Source organism: Hordeum vulgare, chromosome 6H (genome assembly GCF_904849725.1).
Source record: "Hordeum vulgare subsp. vulgare chromosome 6H, MorexV3_pseudomolecules_assembly, whole genome shotgun sequence".
Classification (NCBI taxonomy): Eukaryota; Viridiplantae; Streptophyta; class Magnoliopsida; order Poales; family Poaceae; genus Hordeum; species Hordeum vulgare.
Genome location: NC_058523.1, coordinates 40,857,607 through 40,874,451, shown reverse-complemented (window position 1 = coordinate 40,874,451; position 16,845 = coordinate 40,857,607).

Sequence of the window (16,845 nt, the reverse complement as noted above, 5' to 3'; positions counted from 1 at the left end):
AACCTATTATGTTGTCGCCAATATATGTGTGTTTTAGATCCTATCTTGCAAGTTGTAGTCACCTACTATGTGTTATGACCCGGCAACCCCAGACTGACAATAGCTGGAACCACTCCCGGAGATGACCATACTATGAGGACTTCATGTATTCACCAGGTGTTAATGCATTGGTCCAGTTCTTTACTAAAAGGAGAACATTAATATCCCGTAGTTTCCATGAGGGCCCCGCTGCCATGGGAGGGATGGACAATAGATGTCATGCAAGTTCTTTTCCCTAAGCACGTATGACTACATACGGAATACATGCCTACATTAGATTGACGAACGGGAGCTAGTTACATATCTCTCCGTGTTATAGCTGCTACATGATGAATCACATCCGTCATACTCATCCATCACCGATCCACTTCCTACGAGTCTTTTACTACTGGTCCTTGCTACGTTACTTTGTCCAGGCTTGTCCCTTGCTACAAAAGGGATTGGGCCACTTTGTTGCTGCTGCTGTCACTACTGTTGTTCCTTGCCACTGCTGTCCCTACTGTTGTTACTTGTTGCAAGACCCTTTTCCGACACTGTTGCCGGGAAAGAATAGTTCCCCGTCCACGTGCAATTTACTAGCGCCATTGATACAACAGGTAGTAATAGTCTACCGTCAACAGATCTTTTCTGGCGTCGTTGCTATCATACTACTTAGCTACTGATACTTTGCTTGCAGACACTAATCTTTCAGGTGTGGTTGAATCTGACAAACTCAGCTGCTAATACTTGAGAATATTCTTTCGCTTCCCCTTGTGGTGAATCAACAAATTTGGGTTGAATACTCTACCCTCGAAAACTGTTGCGATCCCCTACACTTGTGGGTTATTAGAGGTATACCCAACTATTTTGGGTGTCCTATGAAGATGCATTTATCCGCTTTGGGTTCGAGCTTATCATGCTGAAACTTTTCCACATAAGCATGGCGGCCCCAAACGTTTAAGAAACGACAGTTTAGGTTTCTCCAAACCATATAGTTCATACGGTGTCATCTCAACGGAAATACGTGGTGCCCTATTGAAAGTGAATACGGTTGTCTCTAATGCATAACCCATAAACGATAGTGGTAATTCGATAAGAGACATCATAGTATGCACCATATCAAATAGGGCGTGGCTATGACGTTCGGACACACCATCACACTATGGTGTTCTAGGTGGCATGAATTGCGAAACAATTTCCACATTGTCTTAACTGCGTACCAAAACTCGCAACTCAGATATTCATCTCTATGATCATATCCTAGACAGTTTATCCTCTTGTCACGATGATCTTCACTCTGAAATAGCTTTGAACTTTTCAATATTTCAGACTTGTGATTCATCAAGTAAATACTACTGTATCTACTCAATTCTTCACTAAAGTAAGAACATAACGATATCCACTGCATGCCTCAGCACTCATTGGACTGCACACATAAAAAATGTATTACTTCCAACAAGTTACTTTCTTGCTCCATCTCACTGAAAAACGAGGCCTTCAGTCGTCTTGCCCATGTGGTATGATTTGCATGTCTCAAGTGATTCAAAATCAAGTGAGTCCAAACGATCCATCTGCATGGAGTTTCTTCATGCATTTGTACCAACACGCATGGTTTGCATGTCTCAAACGTTTCAAAAATGAGTGAGTACAAAGATCCATCAGCATGGAGCTTCTTCATGCATTATACCAACATGACTCAAGTGGCAGTGCCACAAGTAAGTGGTACTATCATTACTACTTTGTATCTTTTGGCATCAATATTATGAACATGTGTAGCACTATGATCGAGATTCAATAAACCATTGAAGGTAATTATTCAAGCAAATAGAATAACCATTATTCTGTTTAAATGAATAATCGTATTGCAATAAACACAATCCAATCATGTTCATGCTCAAGGCAAACACCAAATAACAATTATTTAGGTTTAACATCAATCCCGATGGTAGAGGGAGCGTGCGATGTTTGATCACATCAACATTAGAATTACTTCCAACACACATAGTCACCTCACCCTTGCTAGTATCCTTTTAATCCGTAGCTATAACTTCGAGTTACTAACACTTAGCAACTGAACCGATATCTAATACCCTAGTGCTACTAGGAATACTAGTAAGGTACACATCAATATCAGGTATATCCAATATACTTCTGTCGACTTTGCCAGCCTTCTCATCTACCAAGTATCTAGGGTAGCTCCACCTCACTCACCGTTCCCCTCATAACAGAAGCACTTAGTCTCGGGTTTGGGTTCAACCTTGGGTTTCTTCATTAGAGCAGCAACTGGTTTGCCGTTTCATGAAGTATCCCTTCTAGCCCTTGCCCTTCTTGAAACTAGTGGTTTTACTAACCATCAACAATTGATGCTCCTACTTGATTTCTACTTTCACAGTGTCAAACATTGCGAATCGCTCAAGGATCATCATATCTATCCTTGATATGTTATAGTACATCACGAAGCTCTAGCAGCTTGGTGGCACTGACTTTGAAGAACCATCACTATCTCATGTAGAAGATTAACTCCCACTTGATTCAAGCGACTGTTGCACTCAGACAATCTGAGCACATGCTCAACGATTGAGCTTTTCTCATTTACTTTGTAGACAATGAATCTTGTTGGAGGTCTCATACCTCTCAACAAGGGCACGAGCATGAAATCCCAATTTTATATCTTAGAACATCTCATATGTTCCCTGATGTTTCAAAACATCTTCGACGCCCCAATTCTAAGTCGTCAAGCATTACGCACTGAACTATCACGTAGTCATAAAAAACGTGTATGTCAGATGTTCGCAACATCCACAGACGACGTTCGAGGTTCAGCACACTGAGTGGTGCATTAAGGACATAAGCCTTCTGCGCAGCAATGAGGACAATCCTCAGTTTACGGACTCAGTCCGCAAAATTGCTACTATCATCTTTCAACTAAATTTTCTCTAGGAACATATAAAAACAATAGAGCTACAGCGCAAGCTACAACATAATTTGCAAAGACCTATTGACTAAGTTCATGATAATTAATTCAATTAATCATATTACTTGAGAACTCCCACTCAAATAGACACCCCTCTAGTTATTCGAGTGGCGCATGATCCAAATCCACTAAATCAAGTCCGATCATCACGTGATTTGAGCATAGTTTTAGTGGTGAACATCTCCATGTTGATCATATCAACTATATAATTCATGCTCAACCTTTAGGTCTCTTGTGTTCCGAGGCCATGTTTGTACATGCTAGGCTCGTCAAGTTTAACCCGAGTGTTCCGCGTGTGCAATTGTTTTGCACCCGTTGTACGTGAACGTTGAGTCTATCACACCCGATCATCACGTGGTGTCTCGAAACAACGAACTGTCGCAACGGTACACAGTCGAGAAGAACACAATTTTATCTTGAAATTTTAGTGAGGGATCACCATATAATGCTACCGTCGTTCTAAGCAAAATAAGGTGCATAAAAAGGATTAACATCACATGCAATTCATAAGTGACATGATACAACCATGATCTTGTGCTTCAACATCTCTATCACCAAAGCACCAACATGATCTTCATCGTCACCGGCGCCACACCATGATCTCCATCATTGTGCCTCCATCGAGGTTGTCGTGCTATCTATGCTATTACTACTAAAGCTACAACATGGCAACATAGTAAACGCATCTGCAAGCACAAACGTTAGTTTAAAGACAACCCTATGGCTCCTGCCGGTTGCCGTAGCATCGACGTGCAAGTCGATATTTAACTATTACAACATGATCATCTCATACATCCAATATATCACATCATGTCTTTGGCCATATCACATCACATGCATACCCTGCAAAAACAAGTTAGACGTCCTCTAATTTGTTGTTGCATGTTTTACGTGGCTGCTATGGGTATCTAGTATGATCGCATCTTATTTACGCAAAATCACAATGGTGTTGTGCAAATTTCTATTTAACCTCTATCCAAGGACCGCCTCGGTCAAATCCAATTCAACTAAAGTTGAAGAAACAGGCACCCGCCAATCATCTTTACGCAACAAGTTGCATGTTAGTCAATGAAACCGGTCTCTCTTAAGCGTACGAGTAATGTTGGTCCGGGCCGCTTCAATCGAACAATGTCGTCGAATCGAGAAAAGACTAAGGAGGGCAGCAAATCGAACAACAACGCCCACAAACACTTTTGTGTTCTACTCGAGATTAAATCTACGCATGAACCTAGCTCATGATGCCACTATTGGGGAACGTTGCATGGGAAACAAAAAATTTCCTATGCCCACGAAGACGTATCATGGTGATGCTCATCTACGAGAGGGAGATCAGATCCACATACCCTTGTATATCTCTAAGCGGAAGCATTAATAAACGCGGTTGATGTTGTGGTACGTCTTCACGATCCGTCCAACGAACCGTCCCACGATCCGTCCCGCGAACCGTCTCAAGATCCGTCCCACGATCCGTTCCGACCAAGTGCCAAACGGACGGCACCTCCGCGTCCCACACACGTACAGCTCGATGATGATCTCCGTCTTCTTGATCCAGCAAGAGATATGGGGAAGTAGATGAGTTCTCCGGCAGCGTACGGCGCACCGGTGATGGTGATGATCTATTCCTGCAGGGCTCCGCTCGAGCTCCGCAGAAAACCGATCTAGAGGAAGAACTACGATCTAGAGGAGAGGACAACACGTGGCAAAGTTTTGTCTAAAAATCCCTAAACCTCTAGTATATATAGGAGGAGGGGAGGGGAAGCCTTGGCGCACCAAGGAAGGCCTCCTTGCGTTGGCCAAAGTGGGGAAGGGAGGAGTCCTCCTCCAATCCCACTTGGATTAGGACTCCTTCCTTATTTTCCCACCTCTTTTGGATTTTCCACTTTTTCCTCATGGGCTTTCCTTGGATGACTTTGTGAGCCCATTATACCTTATTGCACATTCAATAAACCCATGTGGACCCCTTGGGGCGGGGTGGGCCCACCCAGTGGGACCCCGGAACCCATTCGTCACTCCCGATACACTACCGGCAATGCCCGAAAACCTTCCGGAATCCAAATACCAACTTCCTATATATCAATCTTCGTTTCCAGACCATTCCGGAACTCCTAGTGTCGTCCAGGATCTCCTTCGGGACTCCGCACAAAACTTCGGTCACCAACACATATAACTCAACTATACCGAAACGTCACCGAACCTTAAGTGTGCAGACCGTGTGGGTTCGAGAACTATGTAGACATGACCCGAGACACTCTCTTGTCAATAACCAACAGAGGGACCTGGATGTCCATATTGGTTCCTACATATTCTACAAATATCTCTATCGGTTGAACCTCTATGTCAAGGATTCATATAACCCGTATACTATTCCCTTTGTCCTTCAATATGTTACTTGCCCGAGATTCAATCGTCGGTATCTTTATATCCAGTTCAATCTCGTTGCCGGCAAGTCTCTTTACTCGTGCCATAATACAAGATCCCGTAACTAACTCCTTAGTCACATTGCTTGCAAGGCTTGTTGTGATCTTGTATTACCAAGTGGGCCCCGAGATACCTCTCCGTCGCACGGAGTGACAAATCCCAGTCTTCATCCATGCCAACCCAACAGACAGCTTTGGACATACCTGTAGAGCACCTTTATTTTGCGACGTTTGATACACATAAGGTATTCCTCCGGTGTCGGGAGTTGCATGATCTCATGGTCATAGGAACAGATACATTGACATGCAGAAAACAGTAACAATAAACTGACACGATCATATGCTACGTTCATAGTTTGGGTCTTGTCCATCACATCATTCTCCTAATGGTGTGATCCCGTTATCAAGTGACAACACTTGTCTATGGTTAGGGAACCTTAACCATCTTTCATCAACGAGCTGGTCAACTAGAGGCTTACTAGGGACAGTGTGTTGTCTATGTATCCACACATGTATTTGAGTTTCCAATCAATACAATTCTAGCATGGATAATAAACGATTATCATGAACAAAGAAAAATAATAATAACTAATTTATTATTGCCTCTAGGGCATATTTCCAATAGTCTCCCACTTGCACTAGAGTCAATAATCTAGTTCACATCACTATGTGATATTAATGAATCTAACACCCATACAGTTCTGGGATTCGATCATGTCTTGCTTGTGAGAGAGGTTTTAGTCAACAGTTCCGAACCTTTCAGGCCCGTGTGTGCTTTACAAATCTTTATGTCATCCTATAGATGTTCCTACTACGTGTTGTTTGGAAATTTTCCAAATGACTACTCTACTATACGAATCCGGTTTACTACTCAGTGTTATTTGGATTAGTTTCAAAGCTTGCATCCACGTAACCCTTTACGATGAACTCTTTAATCACCTCCACAATCGAGAAAAATTCCTTAGTCCATTAGTTACTAAGGATAACTTTGACCGATGTTCGGTGATTCAATCCTGGATCACTCTTTGTGCCCCTTAACAGACTCATGTCAAGGCACAGATCAGGTGCGGTATAGAGCATGGCATACTTTACAGTCTATGGCTAAGGCATAGGGGACGACCTCCCTCCTTTCTCTTTCTTCTGCCGTGGTCGGGTTTTGAATCTTACTCAAATTCACACCTTACAACACAGCCAAGAACTCCTTCTTTGCTGATCTATTTTGAACTCCTTCAAAAACCTGCCAAGGCATGCATTTCATTGAAAGTTATATTTAGCGTTTTAATCTATATCTATAGATCTTGATGATCAATGCTCAAGTAGCTCTATCCAGATCTTCCTATGAAAAAGTCCTTTCAAACAACCCTTTATGCTCTCCAGAAATTCTATATTATTTCCGATCAACAATATGTCAACTACATATACTTATCAGAAATTCTATAGTGCTCCCACTCACTTCTTTGGAAATACAAGTTTCTCATAAACCTTGTATAAACCCAAAAGCTCTGATCATCTCATAAAAGCGTATATTCCAATTCCTAGATGCTTGCACCAGTCGATAGAAGGATCGCTGGAGCTTGCATCCTTGTTAGCATCCTTAGGATTGACAAAACCTTCTCGTTGTATCACATACAACCTTTCCTCAAGGAAACCGTCGAGGAAACAATGTATTGACATCCTATGTGCAATATTTCATAAACAATGCGGCAACTCCTAACATAATTCCAACAGACTTTCAGCATCGCTACGAGTGAGAAAGTCTCATCATAGTCAACCACTTGAACTTGTCGGAAACATCTTTGCGACAAGTCGAGCTTTTCTCAATGGTGACTTTTCACCATCATCATCGGTCTTTCTTTTAAATATCCATATGTACTTAATAGTCTTACGAACATCAAGTAGTTCTTCCAAAGTCTACACTTTGTTTTATACACGAATCCTCTCTCGGATTTCATGGCCTCCAGCCATTTGTTGGAATCCAGGCCCACCATCGCTTCTCCATAGCTCGTAGGTTCATTGTTGTTCAACAACATGACCTGTGAGACATGTTTACCATACCACTCTATAGCAGTACGCGACCTTGTCGACCTACAAGGTTTGTAGTAACTTGATTCAAAGCTTAATGATCACTATCATCAGTTTCTACTTCAATTGGCGTAGGCGCCACAGGAACAACTTCTTGTGCCCTGCTACACACTGGTTGAAGTGACAGTTCAGTAACCTCATCAAGTTCCACTACCCTCCCACTCAATTCTTTCGAGAGAAACCTTTCCTCGAGAAAGGACCCATTTCTAGAAACAAACACTTTGCTTCCGGATCTGTGATAGGAGGTATACCCAATTGTTTTGGCTGTTCTATGAAGATGCATTTATCCGCTTTGGGTTCGATCTTATCATGCTGAAACTTTTCCACATAAGCATCGCAGCCCCAAACTTTTAAGAAATGACAGTTTAGGTTTCTCCAAACCATAGTTCATAAGGTGTCATCTCAACGGAAATACGTGGCGCCCTATTTAAAGTGAATGCGGTTGTCTCTAATGCATAACCCATAAACGATAGTGGTAAATCGATAAGAGACATCATAGTATGCACCATATCAAATAGGGCGCGGCTATGACGTTCGGACACACCATCACACTATGGTGTTCTAGGTGGCATGAATTTCAAAACAATTTCCATATTGTCTTAACTACGTACCAAAACTGCAACTCAGATATTCATCTCTATGATCATATCGTAGACAGTTTATCCTCTTGTCACGACGATCTTCACTCTGAAATAGCTTTGAACTTTTCAATATTTCACTAGGAGGTGTGGCGGCGGGACGGGCCGGCGACGGAGGCGCTTTTCCCCGATCTAAATCCGGATCGGGAGGGAGAGGGGAGGGGCGAGTGGGTTGTGGGCGAGGTGTGGGAGGAGTGAGGCGACGGGTGTGGGTGGGTGTCGGTGGGGGTGGGGGTGGGGGGTTATCGCCCAGGGGGACGGTTGGGCCGGTTGTCGGTGGTCGCTTGGGCCGGCCAGGCTAGGCCGAGGCCTAGGGGGGAGAGGGGGATGTTTTCTTATTATTATTATTTTCTTTTTTGTTTTATTTTACAGTTTCTGTTTTAAATATTTTTAGTAAAATTGCACTTTGTAAAAATATGGCACATGGCCAAATATTTAAAACCATAATATCTAATAGTGCCAAAAGGGGTTTGGGGCCCTTTTGAAATTATTTGAGTACTCTAAAATTTAAAATGAGATCTTAATAATTGATTTGGTCATTGTTTATGTTATTTGAGGCACCAAAACAATTTATAAGAAATGGGTTACAATGTTATAATTGCATATGGAATATTTGCATCCTATCCATGATTTTAAATTTTCATATTTGATAAAATATTAATTCCACTTATTAAATGAATTTCGAAATTCATAGGAATCCTAAATGAGGTATGATTCCAAGGTTGATCATGGACTCTCGAACAACATGATTAACTTAATCATGGTGATCATTGTAGCTTGATTACAAGGGTTACTATATCATGACACTGGGGGCGTCACAACTCTCCACCACTAAAAGAAATTCTCGTCCCGAGAATTAAGAGGTAAAGTTAAGGGGGAAAACGTTTGGCTACGAAATTCTAATGAGTCTTCTTGTCTTCGTTGCTCTCATTGACGGTGTTGATTCCTCTTGTTCATGTATTCATTACTCTAATTCAGGCAAATCCGATGGAGTCGTCATCCTTCCCTTGGGATCTTCATCATCCTACGAATGCGATAATAGGTAAAACTTTGGGAGAACAGAGCTACACAAAGTTGGTTATCTAACGTCCAACTCATGAAAGAGGACACGAATTATTCCTCAAGTTGTAACTCACATAATTCATTGGGAATACAACATGATGGTACAGAGGTTTCAATGATTAGGCAATCATTGATGCCTAAACAGATATAAAAAGGGGGGTTTAGAGCAACGAACTAAACATTGCGTCTGATACAAGAATAGATCATCCCATTGGACGGTGGCTCGGGAATTTCATATGAAGCCAAGTTTAAGGGATACTTTGGTGTCAAAGATGTACGAGAGAGTCAGGTTTTGGTCCTGTGGAACTTTGGGTTATGGGTCCATCATGTGGGCCCAGAGTAGGCAGAGTGGTGACATGTTGTATAGTATTGGTAGCAAGACATGTCAGAGCATAACCTGTCAGTAATGTTGGCAACAACATCGATACCAAGGGCGGGGGACGAATAGAACCATTTTCCTGCTTGTTGAAACGAGGCGGACCAATAGGCAAAGTTCTCGTCCACCGGCGGCTACCGCAATGTTATCCACAATAGTAACACGGTCTTAATGGCAGAGTTGTACACCGAGGTTTTTACCTAAGCAGGGAATTTCCACTGCTCATGTAAGTTTCGGTTTCAAGAAATGTTAAACACACAAATGGGAAGGAAAAATGTGACTATCTCGTCAAACAGACCAATGGGAAGGAAAATGTGTTCACACACACAAGTATTAGAGTATGCCACTCCCGAGGAAAAATATAGAGTATGGTATACAAGATAGGTCATCAAGTTCATAACCATTTTGATAAAAGGGCAAGGAGAATCATAACGTTTACCCATACCATACGGTTTGGTTAATTGATTAGGAACAATTTTAGCATTGCGCTTCCAATGTTCCTGTTGAAATTTGAAGTACCACATCCGTGCTTCGAGGTAGCATCGATATGGCCATCAGATAAAGGTCGGACGTTGGGTACACAAAGGATCCATCAGGAACAACTTATAAAATAAGTCATACGATTTTCTCATGGAAGAAAGGTTAACCATACATATGGAATTAATTACACTAGGTCCTTGGACCCGGTGTGCTAGACAAGACATCACCGTATCAGGTTACATAAAGACCAAAGTTATATTCATTGTAAAATGTTCGACCCATCATATCTGCCTGAGATTCAGATCTGATTGGTGTCAGGACACCTCAGGCTCGGGATGCCTGAGAAGAGAAGGGGACAACAAAAATCAACAAGATGGTGATGCAAAATCTTCGGGATATGAATTACGGAAGCAGGTATTGGATCATGAGTTAGACTGTAAGACACGTGAACACAATGTAAGACATCGGTGCCCACATGGAATTCTTACCATGAAAAGCAACTGAGTTCTGATTTGAGAACCGTGATCGAGGATATCAAGGCCCTTGTGTAAGTATCTATTAGCTCTTATGAAGGAACTTCTTTTCCTTGATCAAATCAGTTAGTGGCTTTGGGTGCTAAGTGAAGTTATATGAAGTGAAGGTAGCAAATCTTCAAAACATATAACACTTTGCACATGCGTGAATGAATTGGGATGATCCTAGAGGAAGCAAAACAAAACTTGCACATATTCATGGCGACAAGAATGCACGTGAATTTTGGGAAAACATTTCTTCTATCAAACATATTCTTCATGAGCTAGGCACAAAGATAATGGTTTCAAGAGCCTTATTTTGAAACATGGAGAGGTTGAGGGTGTGGCTGATGGGCTCAGCAACCATCCCTTGAGATTTCGATGGGGATGAATTTCCGATATTACAAGACCAAGGAGATACCATTTGTCAACTCAAATGATATAATGACGTATGCTCGAGGGAACAACAACAATTAGACATTGTTCGAAGGGTGCACTAAAAATATGGACCGAGTAGCACAACCAATGCTATAATGGTGAGTCAACAACCAACACACCAAGAAGGAAACAATCAGTTGTTAACCTCAAGGAAATAGGGTTGCCAGAAGTATTGGGATCACACATCAAAGTTCACTTGTTGGTATTCCGGTTCGAAACAACACGAGACCAAGAAATAGATGGTGATGGCGAGAAGTATCACCATATAAAGAATTCTTTAAGAGGTGCAACAATGCTCACAACATTTTTGACACAAAAGATGGTAATACTCCAAGGTGGAAGATAACATAAGCTGAATTAGAAGGATCTCAAAGGATAACACAAAACCCGAACATGTTTGTGTTGGAGGGAAGGCAATAAGGTTGATGATGATTTCAAAAATCATCGAGGGGGCAAGGATGGTATTTCTCATCATGCATTCGATTGATACCCTAGAAGAGCTCAGAATGTTGATGATGATCACGACAAAATTGTCGAGAAGTTTCATGAAGATTTAATCATTCAGCGACGACATCAAGGAAAGGAATTGTGAAGCAAAAGGTTGTCAGAATCACAAATAAGGTTACTAGATTAGAATTCAGATTGCCTTTCAGGACAACCAACATGATGTGGAAAGCTCGATGCAAGCTTAACGCACAGTTGGAATTGTGTTCCAGGGATGAAGGGTATAGATAGGATTGTCAAGCTTTAGCATGACGATGACGATGCAGCCCAACAGCTTGGAATGCCATGCTCGAGTGCAAACTCATAAGCAAAGAAGATTGCTATGAGTTGTGAAATCGCAAAGCGTACAAGATTCAATTATCGGTGTTCTCGAGTGTCCAATAACTGAGAACACGAGAAAAACTGAAAACAGTGAAATAGCATAGCTGGCGAGGAGCTCATAAGAAGTTATACACCTCCGTGGTATTCTCGAGATACCAGGGATAATAGTTGGAGGTAGATTAGAATAGATGTTAGGCTGGTGTATTGATCTGAAGAAGACAAGTGTTTTAACTTGCCTACGTATGGAGTTCAAAGAGGATCAATCATGGTCGGAACCATAGTTGTAAAGTACCAAATCACAGATACAAGATTAAAACATAGAATGAATGATTATTGATACGAGAAGCTGCTATGAGAGGATTAACGCCATTTCCATGGGCGGGAACTCAAAGTACAAGGTCGATTCCCACTTCACCAATGCATCACCTCTCATTTACTCCTCACCTTTGATCAGGTTGTAGCTTGGAAAGATTATCTGGCAGAACACCAGAAGAGTAAGACCCGTGAAAAACTCTTCGGATAATATTAATTTAGACAGGCATAGGTTCAACCCATCGGGGCATCTTAGGAACATATACCACAAACTTAAGAATAATTAACACATGCTTGAAGAGCATGGCTCACAAAAGCATAGCATACAACTTATCAAAGGGAGAAGACACAATTTACCAATGGCATTATGTATCATGGGAAGCATATCACAAGAATTTTCGAATGTAAAGGATGTCGCCGGATGATAACCCAGCAATGGGTATGGCAATCCACAAAGGACCTGATGTGAGTATCGGTACTCAATCAAAGGAAGATAAAATGCAAGGCATCAGATTATAGAACATCTGAAAAATATCGATACTTAATTACCAAAGGAATTATGATTTCCAGGTTGGTGTACCAGCAGCAGATGCTCTGATCAAATGCAAGTAAGTTGAATGGACTTAGATGGGTAATCAACCATGGTTGATTTGTCGAGAATCAACCCATGTCTGGAAGGACGTCTGAGGTGGAAAGCTAATTTATGAGTATCAACAAATGATTGTGTGCATTCACACAAATGTTGAATCAACAAGATCAAAGGAAAATCCCAAAGGATTTTAACGAATGTTGCTAGACATATGGATTTAACCATAATGTAAGCAGGTGAGAAAGGTCATGAACAATAGGCCACAGAGGATTTTGAAAGATTGAATAGTAATTCGAAGGACTTACAAAACTCATGGCAAATGAGGACGAACGAATCCCCGTTAACATAACTCTATGTACCTTGTAATAACAAGAGCAATTGGGAAAGAAAGTAAGAATGACATTTATTTGTACTCACCCATAGGGGTTAACGGAGGAAGGTGAAAAGGATCGAGATGGACCTAGAGGGGGGGGTGAATAGGTACAGTTCCAAATTTAAATAGTTACTTAGCAATTTTAGGCAATGGTGCGGAATATGAGAGTGAGTCTAATAATTGAAAAGACAAGAGTAAGCTATATAGAGTAAAGTAAGGCAACCGGTAAACTATAATCAAATGCAAGTACGTAATAAGGATTAACACAAGTAGAGCGTTAGGGTTAGGGATAACCAAAAACTCCAAGAGAGACGAGGATGTATCCCGGTGTTCACTTCCTTGGAGGGAAGCTACGTCACCGTTAGAGGGGCGGATGTTATCACGAAGGCACACCAACGCCACGAAGGATCACCTTATTCTCCCTTTGAGACAACACCACGAAGGCGTTTCTAAACCACTAGTGGTAAGCCTTGAGGTGGCTTCCAACCATCACAAACTTTTCGGGGGGAATCACAAAGGTTTGATTCCTCTCCGAAGACTCCTACCGCCTAGGAGTCTCCAACCTCCAAGGGTAACAAGATCACGGGGATTGCTCAAAACTTGCTCAAATCACAAATCGCTTTAGTGGAGAGGAGGAGAAGGAGACGATCTATCTTTTGATTGGAACAACACTCAAAGGGGCTCACAAATGCTCTTGGGATCTAAGTTTGGGTGTAGGCAAGAGTGAGTGAGGAAGAATGTGTTCTTGTAAGTGTTCTTGCTGTGTTGGACCCCCTCTCACGAATTGGGAGGGGGGTATATATAGTGGGGAGACTAAAATAACCGTTGGGGTCACTTAAGTCTGACAGTGGTTGGACGTCCAACGGTTTCCGGACGACAAGCGTCGGACGACCGAAGGAGTGTTCATATCAGTTGGTCACTTTGTAGTCGAACACGGAACGGACGTCCGAAGAGAGGGTCGGTTGTCCGAGAGTTCAGCTCTGTTCAAGGGCATCGGATTTCCGAAAACGGTCGGACGTCTGGCCCTTGGACGACAGGGGAAGGCCGGAAGTCCGAGGTATTTGACTCTGGTGCAAGGTTCCGGTTTTCGGAAGTGGTTGGGCGTCCGGTCCTCGGACATCCGGAGGAAGCCGGATGTCCGAGACTTTGGCTCTGGTATAGGGTTCCAGATTTCCGAAGTGGTCGGGCGTCCGGCCCTCGGACGTCCGGAGGAAGCCGGATGTCCGAGGCATTGGTTCTGTTTTGAGATCAAAGCAGAGCAGTGGAGATGTGGTATGAGCAGAAAAGCAGAGATGTAGTTTGAGCAAGTTCATCGCAAACCCGTGATCCCCTCTTAATAGTGCGAGATCCCTATACTCAAGAATAGTAAATTAAAGGATAGTCTACATCATCTTTTCTCAATCCCTAGCCTTCTTGACATATAAGTCCCGATCTTCTCAAGCCACCTTGGCACATAATTCTTGATCTACTAAGAGTACTTTAAAAGCCAACCTGAGATACACTCAACAAATAAGATTAGTTTCCTATGTATGTGTTGTCATTAACACCAAAACTCGATTAAGGGCATGACTGCATTTTCAGTCTCCCCCTTTTTGGTACTTGATGACAACATTTACATAGCTCTCGAAAAGATTTAACATACATTTAGCTTTGGAGAGGTTTGGTACGGAGCTCCCCCTTAGTATGTGCATAGTAAAAATAACGGAGCTCCCCTTAATTTGTGTATCGAAGATATCATGTGACTTAGTAGAGATAATAGATCATCATATGGCAACCGATCATCATATGAAGTAATAGAACAAAACATAATAACATACGATGATATCATAGCAATCACGACATTCATAGGTAGCCATACATAGTGCATCACAGTCATTTATCCATTACATTATTCAAACATGCAAATTGAGTTCAAAAGCTAAAACTCCAATGACTAAAACTAGAATACATTACTCCCCCTTTGGCATCAAGTACCAAAAAGGGAGGCACCAGAAACATCAACCATGCTCAGAGATCATCAGCAACATCATCCTCATCATCCTCATCCTCAGGCAATCCACTACCACCAGCCTCGTCAAGAAAATCAGCCCGCTCAGAACCAGATGGGAAGCCAAAATCAGAAGGAGGAATAGCAGGAATAGCCTCATCGTCACTGACATCAAGAGTGCCCGAGTCTCTCAGACGAGCCTTGAGGGCATTCTTGGAGGAGATCAAGCGCGAAACCACATCGTGGTTCTGAGCGCACTCGAAGGAGAACGCCTTCATCATGGCAGAATGGGCTTTGCCAATGAATTTGCCAAAGCGACTGAGAGGGGCAGAGCTGGATGAAGGAGTGTCTGACCGGGAAGCAGCACGACGAGTGGAGGTGTATGGGGTTTTCCTAGGAGCATAGTCATCCGACATATGAGTGGGGATGACCCACTTGTGGTGCGTGTGAATAGGAGCAAGCGGGAAAGCAGCAATAAACTTGATGAAGGCCTGGATGAAGGGGGCATGAGGGAAGGCTCGCTTGTATTGAAGACTAGCGAGCCGAATCTCATGCCACAAAAAATGAGGCACATTTAGCTTGCGCTTGGGAAAATCATGCAAGTGTGACATGATATCAATGCAGTAGCCGCTGCAGGTTCCCGTGTCACCCATCTTGGGGTAGATGGTGCGGATAAGGCATTGAAAAATGATAATGTATGGAGACCGCCAGATAGACACTTGGTTGAGATCTTTCTGTTTTTCATCAGCATCAAGTTCATGACGTGGTTTGAGAAGAGAACCACATGCCACAATGGATTTGGGAGCATGGTTAGGGTCACTTTTGTGAATTTTGAAACCGGTGTCAGGAAAACCCAGAGCGGCAACAAACTCCGCATAAGTGGCCCTAAACTCCGTATCAAAGGTCATCCAGCTAACGGAGTCATCAGAATGAAAGTAACAAGTGGCATAGAATTGGTGGATGGCACCACTGTTAAAATCGCACTTAAAGGCAAGGGGAGCAGCTAGCCCCGAGGACTCAAGAAGCTCAATGGCACCCGGATATTTCGCCGGGTGAGTGCGGATGTGCTCAAGGTCAATGCAATGATGAACTAAAATACTTTTAGGAACTATGACTATAGAGAAAACGTCCGCTTGGACATTTGTGCGAAACAGTGAATCCAGAGAATCACGTTCAGCATCGAATTGGTGGACATCTCTACGGAAAGTAAAATAGGCGGACTTGGGTTTTTTGGTGAAGTCCGTGACTTCACGGCCCAAGGAGGGAGGAGGCTCTAAGGAGATACAGCGAGCATCACCTGTTGGCTGTTCAGGAGGAGGCGGTGGCATATATGAGGGCCTGCGAGTCCCCGGCTTCGGCATAGTCTTCCGAACGACAACGTATTCAGCACATTCCTTCGCTGCAAGCTCATCCTCGAAGTCAGAACCATCAGAAGAGGATCTGGGCTGTGGAGGAGGACGTCGGGCGAGCCGTTTGAAGGGACGGCGTGGAACACCGGTGTCATCCGACCACGTGCCTGGAGCAGCACGAGCGGATGAGCCAGCAGAGTTCTTCCGGGCAGTGTGCTTAATCTTGGGCATGATTGGAAAGCCTACACGATTGGAAACCCAATGGGGAACGGTCACGGTCAAGACACATGAACGAACACATGAACTAGTGAGAAGGGGAACCAATCAAGAGGGAAACCGAGATTTACCTGCAGATCAGAAGGAGAAAGGGATGGAATCAGCCAAGGGTATGGACGAAAGAAGGATCCCGCGGA